Source organism: Lissotriton helveticus, chromosome 9 (assembly GCF_964261635.1).
Source record: "Lissotriton helveticus chromosome 9, aLisHel1.1, whole genome shotgun sequence".
Taxonomy (NCBI): Eukaryota; Metazoa; Chordata; class Amphibia; order Caudata; family Salamandridae; genus Lissotriton; species Lissotriton helveticus.
The window spans coordinates 1024014026-1024029426 of record NC_136070.1 but is presented as its reverse complement, the minus strand read 5'-3'; the positions used below and the strand labels follow the sequence as shown (position 1 = coordinate 1024029426).

The window sequence follows — 15401 nt, the reverse complement described above, 5'->3', positions numbered from 1 at the left end:
TGGGGGCTTCCCGGCGCCACCAGGATCTCGGGGGGCTTTATGGTGGATGGTACTCTTTGGCTTCAGATTGCGAAAGAATAGAAGGATTCCCACACCTGAAGGAAGTAGTGCCACCTTCACCTGGGTAGAATGGATGCGCCAAGAAACCGCTGCCCTGCTGTTCATGTTTTATTAACGCCTACAAGTTCCTGCTAATAGAAGGGTCTTTCATGTACCACGTTTAACAAACAAGATTATGAATTGATGCTTTCAAATAACGGGAGTTATATTCACTCGACTCTAAACTTGGCTTATCGACCTGTGAAGGAGTAACAGCTGAGTTTGCCCCACCCAGATTCAAAGTCGGGAACCGTGGATGATTAGAATGGGGGTATCTCTCGCGAGGGCGTTATCCCACTGAGCTATCCAGCCAGCTGTTTTTCCTGCCTGCAAGGGACGGGCTGGGTTACCAACAGAGCCCCCGTCTGACCCCCGATCACTGCTTGTGCGGACCCGTCACCTTTCTGCCTCCTGATAATACACGACCAGATGAGCCGGGGTCCTGCGTGCGCCACAGCCTCGGATTTACCTCGGGGAACGGCGCGGGAGCCTGCACGGGTTACTAGTGTGAATGACTGACTAGAGGGGGCTGGCAAGGTGGAACATCCAGTGCCCCCCTCTCCCTCTCGTTACAGTGTGTTGCAGACCGTCTTTGCCCACCACTCGCACTCACTCATCTCGCGCCCCTTCTTGTGGGCAGGAGCCCCCCCCCCCCTTGCCCGCATGCATCATATTCTGCCCTCCCGTCGACTGATTGCCCCTTACACCAAAACGACAATTGACCTTCTGTGTCCCTTACTCGCCCCAGCAGAGGCCCAGCTCCCCCTCCCTCTTTGAGGATCTCACGAGTCCCAACGCCCCTTGCCCCTCTCTATTTCTAGACCAGCAGGTACCTCACAGGTGGAGTCTCGCCTCCTTCCTCACACCTGCCCGCTGCACCCTGCTAAAATTCTTCATTGTATCCGACGCTCTCAAACGTGGTTGGTACCCAAAATTCGTTCTACTCCATGTTGGGGCCACTCCTTTTCCCCCCACTCTCTATCAACCCAGATGGTGCCCCTCCTTGCCTCACAAGAGTCCCATGAGAGAAAACCTTGATTGGCTGATGGCATTTATATAGCGCCCACTACCCCGCAGGGCGCCTCTTGGCGCTTCTCCTCATCCCGTAGGCGTTCACTCGCTGTCTCGTTTCCTTCTCTGAGCTTCCCAAAATCCCCTTCCCTTCACGCTGCCTGCGGAAACACACGTTCTCTCCTTCGGCACTCTCTCCTGAGACCCCCTCGTCTCTTATCTGTCTGGAGCTGCTGTGATCGTACTCTTCTGGGACACCCCACCTCTGCGTGTCACTGACACCTGCCCCCACAGCCCCCAAGGCTGCTCCCTTTCTGGTGCGTGTCTTGGATTTCGGCACTCGCCTCCAAAATTCACAATTTCACTCCCACCCTCGATGTCGCCTCTGTTTATCTGAGCCTGTCCCCGGTCCCCCATGCAGCCATAACACCTCCTATTTGCATGTTCCAAGCTCTGCCGGGTGCGGTGTGTGGGGGACACCCCCGTAGAGCGGGCGGGGGGAGAGATCCGCACTGAAACAGACCCATCTGATTCTGCGGTCCCAGGCAGCGCCTAGACGCGACCCATTTCTAAATAAACGTCATCCTTTATTCATGCATTCATTCATTCTTGGCTACAAATGGATTTAGTTACAAAAAAAACACCGCTGGAACACATTGAGATGACTTCGCACCCCAGAAAATGAGGGGTTCTGCCGCAGAAAAGGTCCCTTGCAAAGGGCTGGTTCTTTGCCCCAGAGAGCACCGGGGCTTGGCGCCGGAGCGGAGCCGCTATGTGCTGTGAGCCGGAGGAGGGCTTGGTCCCATCGGGAGGAGATGAGGCGTTATGTCCCGCCAAGCCAAGGATGGAAGCCTGAGCGGGGTCGCCGTCAGTGAGCACCTGGCCCGGCCCTCGGGTGAAACGGGAGGATGGTGGCTTCTGGTGCAGCGCAGTCTGACGGGCCCGCAGCAATGTGAACTCTGACAACACCCGGGACGTCCTGCGGCAGGTACGGTCCGCTGTCGCGTCGACGCTGTGCGTATCTGTGAGGGGCGGGGCAGCCGCAGGTGAGGACGTCTGTGCTGGGGAGGTAGGGGGAGGTATGGAGCGACTGGGAAAAAGGAACAAGGTGGGAACGGGGAAGGAAAGGGTGGAGAGACGCATACAAAAAGGAGAGAGAGGAGAGGAGATGGGCGGGAAGGAATGGGGAAAAAACTACAACAGGGAAGAAATGTGGAGAACATCTCAAGTAGAGAGGAAAAAAAGAGGAAACGCGAGAGCGAGAGCAACAAAGAAGGAAAGATGCTATGAACTAATAAAGACGAGGGGAGCATAAGGGCGGAAGTACAAAAGCCTGATTTATCAAAAAGGAATGGAAGAAACGATTAAGACAAGAAAGAAGGAACCTACGAGAGGTTAGCGTGAGAAGTACATGGGGGTATAGAGAGAATAAAGGGTGGGGAGAGGGTAAGAGGCGGGTGTAGAGAGAACGTGACATATAGAGATGATAGTGCCGTGCTGTGAGTGACGGAGATACAGTGGAGCGCCTGCGAGGAGGGAGGGGTGAGAACAGGGAAGCACAGATGGAACAGAGGGAGGGGGTGAGAGAGAGAGTCGCGCGCCTATAGGAGGAAGCAAGGCAAGAAGAGAATGTGTGAGGGGGGGATAAGACAGCCAGTGGTTGGAGACGATTGATGAGTAAAACGAAGACTAAGCGTTCACAGGGGAGAAGTTTAAAGAGAACTAAGGCATACCATACGGCTCCCTAAATGTGGTCTTGGATTGAATCCCCCGCGTGACACCCTACCACAGCACACCGGGAAAGAGATTCCCAGAACGCACTGAAGCCACCCTTAGCGACAGCGGCACTAAACGTGCTGAGTCACCCTCGTGCTTCCAGCGAGATACAGGTGTAAAGGTAGCTTCGGGGCATCTTCTAGGCGCGCTGGGGCCTTCCTCCTCAGATGGGGTATGTGTGTGTGTGTGTAATGGTTATTAAATGTACAGGTGTAATTATACCCAGGGAACACATTCTGTGCTGAGACCTCGCACCTGGAGCAAGGTGCAGGTGTAACAATAGCTAGGGGTCATATTCAGTGCTGAGACCTCACACTTGGGGCGCAGGTGATGATAGCTAGGGAACACATTCTGTGCGGAGGCCTCACTCACGGGATGGGGTGCCGGTGTAATGAAAGCTATGGGGCAGGTGCCGTGTGTTCAGAGGCCTCGCTCCTGGGAGGGGCCACTGTGTAAATGAAACTAAAGCTAGGAGGTGTACTCAGGGGTGCAGAGGCCTGGATGGGATGCAGGGTTGAAGGCAGGTCGAAGATTGTAATTGGTGTTTAAGTCATGCAATTAGCTTTCCTTGTCATTTGTGGTGTTCAGTGTGTGTGGTCCTTTGCACACAGACAATCCTTGAGCAATAGTATCATAACCCTGTATACATACTGTTCACAGGTTTGTGTTTGTTTGTTTATTTAGGTTTGCAGTTTTATATAGCGCGAACTTGGCACAGGGTAATTAGAGCGCTTTTACATGAGCACCAGCTTACATTACAGAAGATTAGATAGATTTTTTAAGGCGCAGCGAGATTAAGTGATTGCCCAGGATCAGAGGGTGGCGAGCCAATGCTATGACTTAACCTTGGTTCACCAGTTTCAAAGTATGCAGCTCTGGCAGTTAGGCCACATCTCCCGGCATCTGGGAATTCGCTTTGTTTTTAAGGGCCATATGTAGGAAGCATTTTTCGGGCAAATTGGTACATTTGTGACAGGAAAAATGCTTTTTGGAATGTACAAAGCCCAAATCGTGATTCAGTAACTTGTTACCTAATCGCAATTTGGGTTTTGCGATTCAGTATTTTGAAGGGGCGTGTTTAGGGCGTCCCTTCCAAATACCGAATCACGAAACTGCGTGCGGAACCCTGCCATTTGCGTTTCCGGAAGCTCCTGAAAACCTTCCTTTTCCCCAAGTGACCCTCTGTTTTCCTTTTTCCCTCTCGAGCCTGATTCTAGTGCAGCGCTGGGATGCCTCCGGGTAACCATGCGCTTTATAAAAACGGTTACATCACATTACATTACTTTTGTATATACATCGTTTTGTGACTGAAATGTGGTTGCAAAACACTCACACTTTACCACCAACTAATATTTGTTGTTAATTTGTTTGCAAATTGGAAGGGGTCCCCATGGGGCCCCTTCCCCTTTGTGAATGTTGGGAAAACATTTTTCAAGAGTGTGCCGTGGTCCCACAGACCACTGCCCACTCTTAAATAATGAAAACAAAACGTTTAATTTTTTATTGTTGAAATGCATCCGTTTTCCTTGAAAGAAAATACCTTTATTCAATGCCAATCACAGACATGGTGGTCTGCTGACCTCAGCAAGCCAACATCCTTGTGTGGCTGCGATTCCTAATGAGTCGCAAACTGCAACCTATGTCATTACTATTCATGAGGTAGGTCGATTTGCAACCCACTAGAAATCGTAAGTATGAAACAAAAAGTTTCATACAAAAAAATAGAGATTTCCAAGTAGCGATTTGAATAAAATCGCTAGCTGGAAATCGCAATTCGTATACTTTGTACATCTCGATGGTCCCGATTCACAAAGCCCCCCAGCCCTCTTGGCGGAGGCCCTGCAGTTGTGACGCATGACCCGCACTCGTGGTGTGACCACCATACCACAGTTACTCATTGCCGAGGTCCCGCCATGAGTGGGGGCCCCAACACCACGACTGTAGGGCCTCCACAACGAGTGCAGAGAAGCTTTGCGATTCGGGTCCTTTATGTTTTCTTGCTCACTCACTTGTTTTCAGGGCCAGACAGAGTCAATGGAATCTGGGCACCTCCTGGCAGACCTGTAGGGGTGTTCTGACAGTGGTACTCAATTTCATCGCTCTCCTGGTAAGGTTGCTATGACTGCTGACTTGCAATAAAGCGCTGGAGGGCACCAGACTTGAATTTCATAAAGAAATATTCAAATTAGGCAAACCTAGACCTGATATGGAGATCTGTCACATACATGGGTACCAGTGAATCATCAAAGGATCATTAGTATAAAGGATTTACCTGAAATCTATGACATACACAACCTTGGGCATCAGCATCTTCCTGAGAAAAGTATGGCTACAGGAAGAAGTGTGTGCTGATGTCTCCTGCCCGAGAACCCATGGTTGGTCACCTGTGAGAAGTGCATACTCTACTGACCACATGCATGTAGTGGGCGTGCTAAATGAGTAAAGGAGACCTGTTTCTGTGGCCTGCGGAGTATGCGACGTGCTTATCCAACTTCTCTTGCACTCTCATTCATTATAATCTCAAAAGACCAAGTAAGCTGTCCCTGAGCATCCTGACTCGTCAGTCACAGTCATGTGACATCCTCACAAGGAGAAGAGCACTAAATACTTAGGGGCAGCTGATAACTGCACAGGCAGCAGCGATCCACAAAATTCTCCCACACCTGACTAGATGCTATATTTTTTGATCACAAACTGCCCACTAAAGACACATGTAGCCTGGGACTACCTTCTGCAAATAAGCTCTGGCAAAAACCAACAGGTCTCTTATTTATAAAACGAGAGTCCACATATTGGCATTGCTAATGCTTGTTTGATAAGCATTGTTTAAGATTGGAAAAATATCTGCCAGTGCATAATAATTCATGACCAATCAAAGGATCATATCGTGAAATGCTTTTTTTAAAATTAAAATCTTTACAGGTTGACCGCTAGTGCATCATGACGAATGCGCATGCTTGGGTGGCCATTTTGAAACAGGTTTTGTCAAGCAAAAAGCTGTTGGACCCCTTGGGAAAACAGTTAAAAATTAAACATTTTTAAAGTAACATGAAAATAAAGCAGAGGAAGCAACAGACGAGAGGGGAGGGAGTGGTGGAAATGTGAGAGGGAATCAGCAAAAAGGATTGGGGGAGCCCAAGGGAAATAAGTTTCTTTAAAAAAAAAATGAAAATAAAGTATGAAAAGTAACAGACAAGAGGAGAGGGAAGGGAAGAAGGGGTGGAAATGTGAGTAGGGATTAGCTGTAAGGAGTAGGGGGGTCTAGAGAAATAAGTTACATTTAAAAATAATACAAAATGAAATACAAAAATTAAAATAAAGCCAGGAAAGGGGTGGCTGGGATGGGATAGCAAAGACCATAAAGAGTTGGGAGGAGGAGATGGATCGCAAAAGGAACTAACAGAATGGAGGGGGAGAGCAATGCAAGTATTGGTGATAGGCTTTAAAAGATCCAGCTGTGGCTCTCTTCACAGTACACAATTCTGAGCCAGACAGGCAAGAATTTCGAAATAGAAGAGCTGATCCACCCACCACCAGTGTAGGTGAAAGGGCGAGATTTTGATCGATAACTTATCTCTATTGATCCAAACCTCGATTTGGTCGACTGAACCTTTATTGCCTGTCTTGGAAGGAAACAGTACACCTATCTACAAATTAGTTCACCCAAGAAAGGACTCTGCTCTCAAAGATCACGGACAACTTCTAGGTTTCAAAAGTTTATTGTAAAGATATAATGAGCTGCAAATACAAGCATCTCAGAATGAGATTCACGAGATACACAGGTCCAATTACATACATGTGCTCTCGAAAAGCCCTCAGACGAGCAACAGAAATCACTAACACAAGTTCTAAAAATAGCAAAGCTATCAGCATAGACGCATATCTCTCCTTCATTTAGGTTGGAGGAAAACAAACACAGGTTAGGCGTCCCTACCCTGTTCTAGATGGTATCCCTACTTAACCAAATCCCAACCTAACAAAGGTGTCAGCAATGAATGACCCCCAAGGGAAGTCACCCACTCTAAGTCTCTTGGTGAAAACCTAAAGTTCTCCAGTCATGACCCCTCACTGCCTACCCATCCGCTCTCTAAAGGGTCCTCAGGTCTCTGCTCTAACTCCACCCAGGGGTGCTGTCCCTAATACAAAAACAGTCAACAACATTTGAGACGCCCCTTGCGAAACGCCTCTCACGTGGTGCAACTTCAGGCTTTTTCCATGATGCTTTGTATTGGGCCTCAGACGTTAGAGTTGACCTTGCTTCTCAGTCTCTTCTCCGGCCCGCTGATACCCCTTAAACATTCCAGAACCCTCCTCCATGTCTGGGCCGTCTACTGAACAGGCCTCTATTCATTCACTTATAATTGGATCCCCCCTTTCCTGTTGCAGACAGATATCTGCCGCCAAGAACCCAACTCTCATAGACTTCTAAAAAGGCTTGCAACATTTCTCAGCCCAGACATGTACGTGTAAATCAATGCTAAAACATTTCAGGCCTACAATATTTCACATTATGATTATAGCATTCTATTTCTTCATTTAATTAAAGCATGCTAAAACTCTTATTCTATTATTTGGAAAACATTACTCTAAATCATGGCCCATTAATGCAATGACCAAAACGTTAAACAATCTGTGTCGTGAAAAGAAACACCTTCCCTTTTAGCTCCAGCTCTGGCCCTGAGGCCTACCACGTTCTGCGTTTTACCACAGACCATCTTATATGTTAACAGCTACACGACATAGATTCAAAATAATCACGTCTAATAAAATCATATAATGTCACACATTTCTGTATTAATTCCACTTCTACTTAAATCTCTATATTAGCTATACATTTAGAATATAATTTCAAATACTATTAGCACTCATGGCATTTCTCTTCATGAATTATGCTCTCTATAGGTAAATGTGATGTACTCATATATTTATATCAGTTTGCGCTCTCTCAGTTCCCCCCTTTGATGACCTCTCGGGGTCATCACTAACATTTAAACTGCAGTTATTGCTGGCATTCTCTGCGCTTCCAGAGCTCTCAGGCTCCTGTACTGATTATCTTGTATGGCAGCCAATCTCTGCAACTGTTCTCTTTGGGCCCTTTCTGACCTTCTTGCTCTGTACCATTTGAATACCCTCACCAATCCCCACAATACTATCCCACAGATCAATATTATGATGATAGGCTTTAGGATATACCAAATAAAGCTTTTGCCTAAGGTGGAAAACCACCCTCCAACTGTACTCATTCCATGGCCCACCTTTTCCCAGACATTTTCTCTACTCAAGTCTTCGATCTCTTTGTGTATATTAGTTATGTTCTTAATAACTTTCTCAAGGGGCTTTGAAAGGTCTGGAACGTAAGTGCAACATTCCTGAACCTTCAAAGCCTTACAGACTCCGCCCTCTTTTGCTAATAAGACATCTAATGCAAGCCGATTTTGAAGAACCATAGCCCTTATCGATTGCATCTCTCCTTCTACCAGCATTAAGGACTGAGCAGTGCTGGCAGACAACCTGTCGACAACTGTTGCCAGTCGTCTAATTTTAACATCATTAAGGATTATTCCCAAAAGAGGGAACATAGCTCCAAAGACATCTCCAACCATTTCTGCATCGCCTAAATCCCTCCTTCCCCTCGATGATGTCTGGCCCTCAATGATCAATAAGTCTTGTGCATGATATATTTTGGGGAAGACAATTGCCAAGTAACATGATCCATACCAGTTGTCAGGTAGTCTCACGTAAGCATTTCTTCCACATACAAAATACACATTTGGAATCACTTGCATTCCCTTCAGGAAATCCTTAGTGTAGTACTCTAAATTAAAAGCATGTTCACAGTCAACTTCACCCACGTATACATTTTCATAATACGTTTTGGCTCGGTGAAGACATAACTTTCCTTTCTGTGCTTTATCTAACGCTATTGGACCACTACTACCCTTTCTCTTATGTGACTTCTCTTCCTCGGTCCAATCTAATTTCCCTTGTCCTGATTTTTTCAAAATCTTTTGTCTCCTGTAACGATCATCCACCTGCCCTATGAACTTTTTCTCGACTTCGGACACCTTACATGTCAGGTTATTTCTACGGGCATGTGAAGTATCTAAGGTAATCCAAGGAATGAAGAATTTGGCCAATCTGTCTTCACTCTTCCAGTAATCCCATTTATTCATCTGCTTATAATTCGGGACTTCTGGCAACACAGAATCATAATTGGAGAAATAGTATTCAAAACTATCTCTCTCATAAAATATACTAAGCAATAAGCTACATGTAATGCCATATGTCAGAGGGAGGTGATGATATCGAATTCCTTCATCTACAGACGCAGGCAACTGCATGCAGACGTAGCAATCCTTAACCTCCATGGCATCCACGTATTCATACAAAAGTTTAGCATAAGCATTTGACCTAAAGTCTCCTTGGGACTCGTCTACATGTAACCTGCGGGCTTCTGCAGCCAATAACGCTTTCTCTTGAGTGTTTTCCCTTTTCTCACCTGCAACAGTGGGTGTAAGTGTTACTACAGAATTCGCATCAGTTACCTTTACCTCTTCCTCATGTCCCTTTACATAAGAAATTGTTACCACTAAAGCTATTAATATTATCACTCCTACTATTAGTGTACCTATTATACATTTAGCTCTGCGGTTCGGGGTGCCGGCCTCCATTTCGTCAGACAATCTAGCTTTTCCCTTTCTCTTTGCAAAAAAAGTTCTTTTCCTCTCGTTCCTTTACAGTCTCTTTCAATCCTTTTTTATCTTTAGAATCCACACAGCTGGAGGCTGACAGCCTTTTTCGCAAAAAGTCCTTTCACAGTTCAAAAGACAACCCTAGCCCTTCTCCATCCACTCAAGGGGTTCCCTAAAATTCTCTGCTTCCTGGGCGCTAGGTAATCTTCTTTTCTTCTGCTTGCTTTATTTACAAAGTCCTTTAACAATCGACTATTAGATTTGTGGTTGCAGCTTCAATAGCATAGTTCAATATTTCCATGCGAAGAGTATGCTCTTCATGTGCTGTTATCGTGGTACCAAAGTCGGGGAATTTCAATTCTGTAAGAAACATGTGTTTTAACTTGCTGAGGCGGGGAGGTCTGGGGAGCACGAATGTTAGTGACCCTTCTTGTTCGACACCGGGTACCAACAGTTGTATTTCCACGGTGATAATGGGCTCAGAACTGGACACCACCACCGCTCGGATCCTCCCTGTCTCCGGTTTCACAGACATTTGTCGCCAGATATGTCCACTCAGGTGTGGAGTATCTTCTGTTAGGCACACGCACTCTTCTTGACCTTCTTCGGTCAGGTGCTTCAGCGCCCTGAGCACCTTCTTCTGGGTCTGAGTCTTCTGATATCGGAGGAAGGGTTGCTTCTGGAGTTGACCTCAGGCTAGAACTTCTTCTTTGCGGCCAATTTGCTTCTCCACGTGCCCTTCTACTCCTTCTCCTTCTGGTCTGTTCTCGCTCTCTTTCAGACCTGTCAGGGTCAGACTCGTACTCCCAGCTGTCTTCCCCTTCTGTAGCGTCTTCTGTTTCGCTGTTGTACTGACCGTCCTCAGCTTGGTCAGACTCGTTCCCTGCTTCCACTGGCACCTCTACAGCTTGGCTAGCCCCCTCTATGGCTTCTTGGTCCTCAGCTGGACGTCCATCCGAGAGAGGAGCTGTTTCCAGAGGTGCTGGAACCCTTTTCGTATGCGACGCGTGTATCCAGTTGGGCAGGCCTCCCACCTTTACAGCTGTACTTGTGATCAGGATGACCTGGTAGGGCCCACGCCAACGAATATCCAAGCAGCTTCTTCTCACATGTTTCTTCACCAGGACCCAGTCCCCAGGATACAGGTCATGGCAAGGGCCCTGGCACGCTGGAACCTCTGCAGCCTGCACCGAGCGTTTCACCCTTTCTTGTCGTCTGTTCATATTCCTTTCATGCGCTGCCCTAAGCCATGCTTCAAGGGCTTCAAACTGGGTTGGTCTAGGCAAGGGTCTCTTTGAGGTCATGACTGATTTCAATCGATGTAACACCTCTAATCTGAACGTCCCGTACTTCGGGAACGTCAGTTCCTCGTTTCCTTCAGTAATCTTACTCCACTCTGATATCCAAAGGATCGTATGCAACCCAACATTTACTGCCATATAACGAGCTGGCGTACCCTCCGGCGGGGCTTCTTCCCCTTCATACGATCCTCGCCTCTCTTTCTTAAACAGCGCTTTCAACCATTTAAAACACTTCATAATTATGCGCACAAAATCCAGCCTCGCTACTCTGTTTACTTCCTGATGACAATCCACCAATCCTGTCGCGGCTTTGCTAGCTTGGCCTATCACAGCGCGGTCTTTCTCCTGTTGGCCAATCACGTCGCGACCCTGTATGACGTGTTCGCTAGCTGGCCTATCACAGCGCGGTCTTTCTCCGGTCAGCCAATCACTGCGCGACACCACCTGACGTCTCTTTTCTCCGCTTCGCAGCAGCACCCCTCCTTTCTCAACTCGTCTCCCGGTTATGCATGCGTCCCATTCATACACTGAAAAAATGACTACTTCCGACCAAGCGGTCACTTCTCTCGACTGTACGTCCACAGTCTATCTGTAATTGTCAACACAACTGACGAGATGTCTATCGTCTCTCTGATAGGTTACTTACACACACAGTAACTTCCGACCAGCGTCCGTTACTCACGCACTCACTCTTACGTTCCCCCTATCTCGGTCTCTCGGGTGATCAATGGTACCTCATGACCCCCTTCACACTAGTTGACAATTACTCTGGGTGTCCGATACACCCGAACCACTTAAGCTCTCCTTGAACTTAAGATTTCCACCGGTTGCGCGCGCTCACAACCTGTTCCACAGTCACTCTACAAACATTCAACTCCGCCAGACATTACAACATAGATACAATACAAAAACACCGCAATCTAACACGCATAACCCTTTATACTCACTCTCAACCGATACTGCTGCTTTTTCTGTCTCACGTCATCCGGATCTTCATCTGCGGGCTGTTCTTCCGATCATCGATTTCTAGGGGCCTTGGGGTAAGCTAACCTGGCCTAGGTCACCGTCCTCAAGAAGGCAACCATCCTCTATAGCTACCAACTGAAAGGGCGAGATTTTGATCGATAACTTATCTCTATTGATCCAAACCTCGATTTGGTCGACTGAACCTTTATTGCCTGTCTTGGAAGGAAACAGTACACCTATCTACAAATTAGTTCACCCAAGAAAGGACTCTGCTCTCAAAGATCACGGACAACTTCTAGGTTTCAAAAGTTTATTGTAAAGATATAATGAGCTGCAAATACAAGCATCTCAGAATGAGATTCACGAGATACACAGGTCCAATTACATACATGTGCTCTCGAAAAGCCCTCAGACGAGCAACAGAAATCACTAACACAAGTTCTAAAAATAGCAAAGCTATCAGCATAGACGCATATCTCTCCTTCATTTAGGTTGGAGGAAAACAAACACAGGTTAGGCGTCCCTACCCTGTTCTAGATGGTATCCCTACTTAACCAAATCCCAACCTAACAAAGGTGTCAGCAATGAATGACCCCCAAGGGAAGTCACCCACTCTAAGTCTCTTGGTGAAAACCTAAAGTTCTCCAGTCATGACCCCTCACTGCCTACCCATCCGCTCTCTAAAGGGTCCTCAGGTCTCTGCTCTAACTCCACCCAGGGGTGCTGTCCCTAATACAAAAACAGTCAACAACATTTGAGACGCCCCTTGCGAAACGCCTCTCACGTGGTGCAACTTCAGGCTTTTTCCATGATGCTTTGTATTGGGCCTCAGACGTTAGAGTTGACCTTGCTTCTCAGTCTCTTCTCCGGCCCGCTGATACCCCTTAAACATTCCAGAACCCTCCTCCATGTCTGGGCCGTCTACTGAACAGGCCTCTATTCATTCACTTATAATTGGATCCCCCCTTTCCTGTTGCAGACAGATATCTGCCGCCAAGAACCCAACTCTCATAGACTTCTAAAAAGGCTTGCAACATTTCTCAGCCCAGACATGTACGTGTAAATCAATGCTAAAACATTTCAGGCCTACAATATTTCACATTATGATTATAGCATTCTATTTCTTCATTTAATTAAAGCATGCTAAAACTCTTATTCTATTATTTGGAAAACATTACTCTAAATCATGGCCCATTAATGCAATGACCAAAACGTTAAACAATCTGTGTCGTGAAAAGAAACACCTTCCCTTTTAGCTCCAGCTCTGGCCCTGAGGCCTACCACGTTCTGCGTTTTACCACAGACCATCTTATATGTTAACAGCTACACGACATAGATTCAAAATAATCACGTCTAATAAAATCATATAATGTCACACATTTCTGTATTAATTCCACTTCTACTTAAATCTCTATATTAGCTATACATTTAGAATATAATTTCAAATACTATTAGCACTCATGGCATTTCTCTTCATGAATTATGCTCTCTATAGGTAAATGTGATGTACTCATATATTTATATCAGTTTGCGCTCTCTCATAGGCGAGGCCATTGCCTCCGCCACTCTGGAAGACCATCTGCCAGGGTCTAAAAGAGGCCCATAGTCTTGAAGAGACCACACAAAGGCCCGGCCGCTTGCATCGGGGCAAGCAGGCCCAACACTGTAAACAACAGTTTGCAATGTTGACGTCAACAAAATACATATGTGTTTAGGAATTGATTAATAATAGGTCTTCTTAATTTGGGAGATTAGACCCAAAGTACCACAGATAGGGACGAGACAATAGCAGTTTTCAAATAATTTGGATCATGCTGCTGCTTCAGTTTGTTACCTCGGTATTTTGCTGTCGGTATTAAAAATGTCGGCATTTAGCTGCCTTACCCTTTGGGGTCACTAACTAGAATCTTCCCTTGTAAGATACCATTTCGAGAAAAAAAAATTGAAATTAAAGTTGGTCGAAGCAGGGACTTTGTGGAGAAGATTCACAGAATGTATCTCAAGGGTCGTGGATCCAACGTGTTGCTGCTCTTTTACAGCTTGAACTTTTTTGCTCCTCTTTTTGCCTTATTGCCTATCGACAGTTCTCTTCAAATTGTGCTCGCTCACATTTTGCACTAATTTTTTACACCATCGTTTCATATGCGGTAAAAGGAACACAATACGCGACGGGGTAATAATGAGCGCAGGCACACAAATCTCATTTCCACCATTATTAGTGGCAGTCGGTAAATTGGGTGCTACTGCACTGTGAGTACAGAGCTCAAATGTAATTGAATCAGGGTTGTTTCAGACACATATGATCGATCGCATATAAGTGAGGAGTCAGTGTCTGGCCACACGTTGTAGAATTCTATTCACGAGGAGCTATAGTTCAATGCCAGAGGTTTCTATTTGACCCAGAAGCTGCAACTAGGCGTTTTGGCCCTCTAATGAACTACCATATGGACAATTCAAGCTGACTCCTGCATCCTGTGATCGATTATTTGGGCTCAATAGTATCTATTGGTTTCAGTTGCCAGTTGTCATGCCTATCCACAAGTTCAATCAAGTATTTACAAAGGGCGCGTTAGGTGCTCAGTTGCCTTTTGTATTATTGAGGCTAATATTTACTGCCAACAATTCAAGGAAGAGGCATTCTTCATGTGTCTGCACCATGTAACTGATGCAGGGGCCAAGAAAAACCACACTTTTTGGATAAGATAACTGTCTATCAGATAGTTGGCGGTGCACAGCTGGTGCCTCTCTTACCCTAGACGGGCACAAAGTGTCTTGGGAAAAGCAACGTGGTATAACAAAGGTAGCAGCTCTGAATATACAGCATTTGGAGATCCTGGTGCAGAAGGCGATGGAGCGATCCATCGGTAACAACGGTTGGAACTCTCAGAGAGATCCAGCGGTAACAAGGTTGGAACTCTTGGGTATCAGGCTGGATATTCATTGGAGAGAGTGGTTTGAGTTCTTGTTGTGGAAGGGGATGAATATCTTGGGGTAACAATGGTTAGAGACCTCCGGTAGCGGGCAGGGTATCCTGGGTGACAGTGGTTGGACATCATAGGACCGCAGGTTTTGCAGATTATGGGTTACCAGTGGCTGGAGAGCTCATGCTAGGCAGGAATGAAGATCTTGAAGTATCTAGGTTTGAAGATCCTGGATTAACAGCTTTGTGGTCCTGTGAAAAGAATCGTTGGAGATACTGAGGAAGCATGACTCGGAGATCCTGGGGAACACGAGTCGATGATCCTATTTATAGGGATTCGTTTTTCTGAGTCTGAATATTGCAGATACTTGGTAATCAGGAATTGGTGACCGGTAGCAGGATTTGGATATCCTGGGACAACTCCAGACCATGTACAATTCAGATATTACAGTTAAGGGTACCAGTGTCACAGGAGTTCAAGTTCCACATTTCCACTAGACTCTCTAGTGTCATAGATGGCACAGAATCTCTCTCAGATTTTTGCCTGAGTATCATTTTTCCTATCTACCCTCATACATCCTCTTCTTTTCTACCCCATTTTCCAGGCACCAAAGCCTCCCCTTTCCTTCCCCAGAA

The 15401-nt window shown here is 46.3% G+C and overlaps 1 protein-coding gene across 1 annotated transcript in view; it reads left to right on the top strand.

Annotated features, from left to right (window-relative positions):
* Positions 1-1960: 1960 nt before the first annotated feature.
* LOC144782158 (leucine-rich repeat and fibronectin type III domain-containing protein 1-like protein) overlaps positions 1961-15401 on the top strand; it is a 397349-nt gene continuing 383908 nt past the window's right edge. Inside the window, exon 1 of the mRNA XM_078661335.1 lies at positions 1961-2098. The gene's annotated coding sequence lies outside the window, so the exon portion shown is untranslated. The remainder of the gene's footprint in view (positions 2099-15401) is intronic.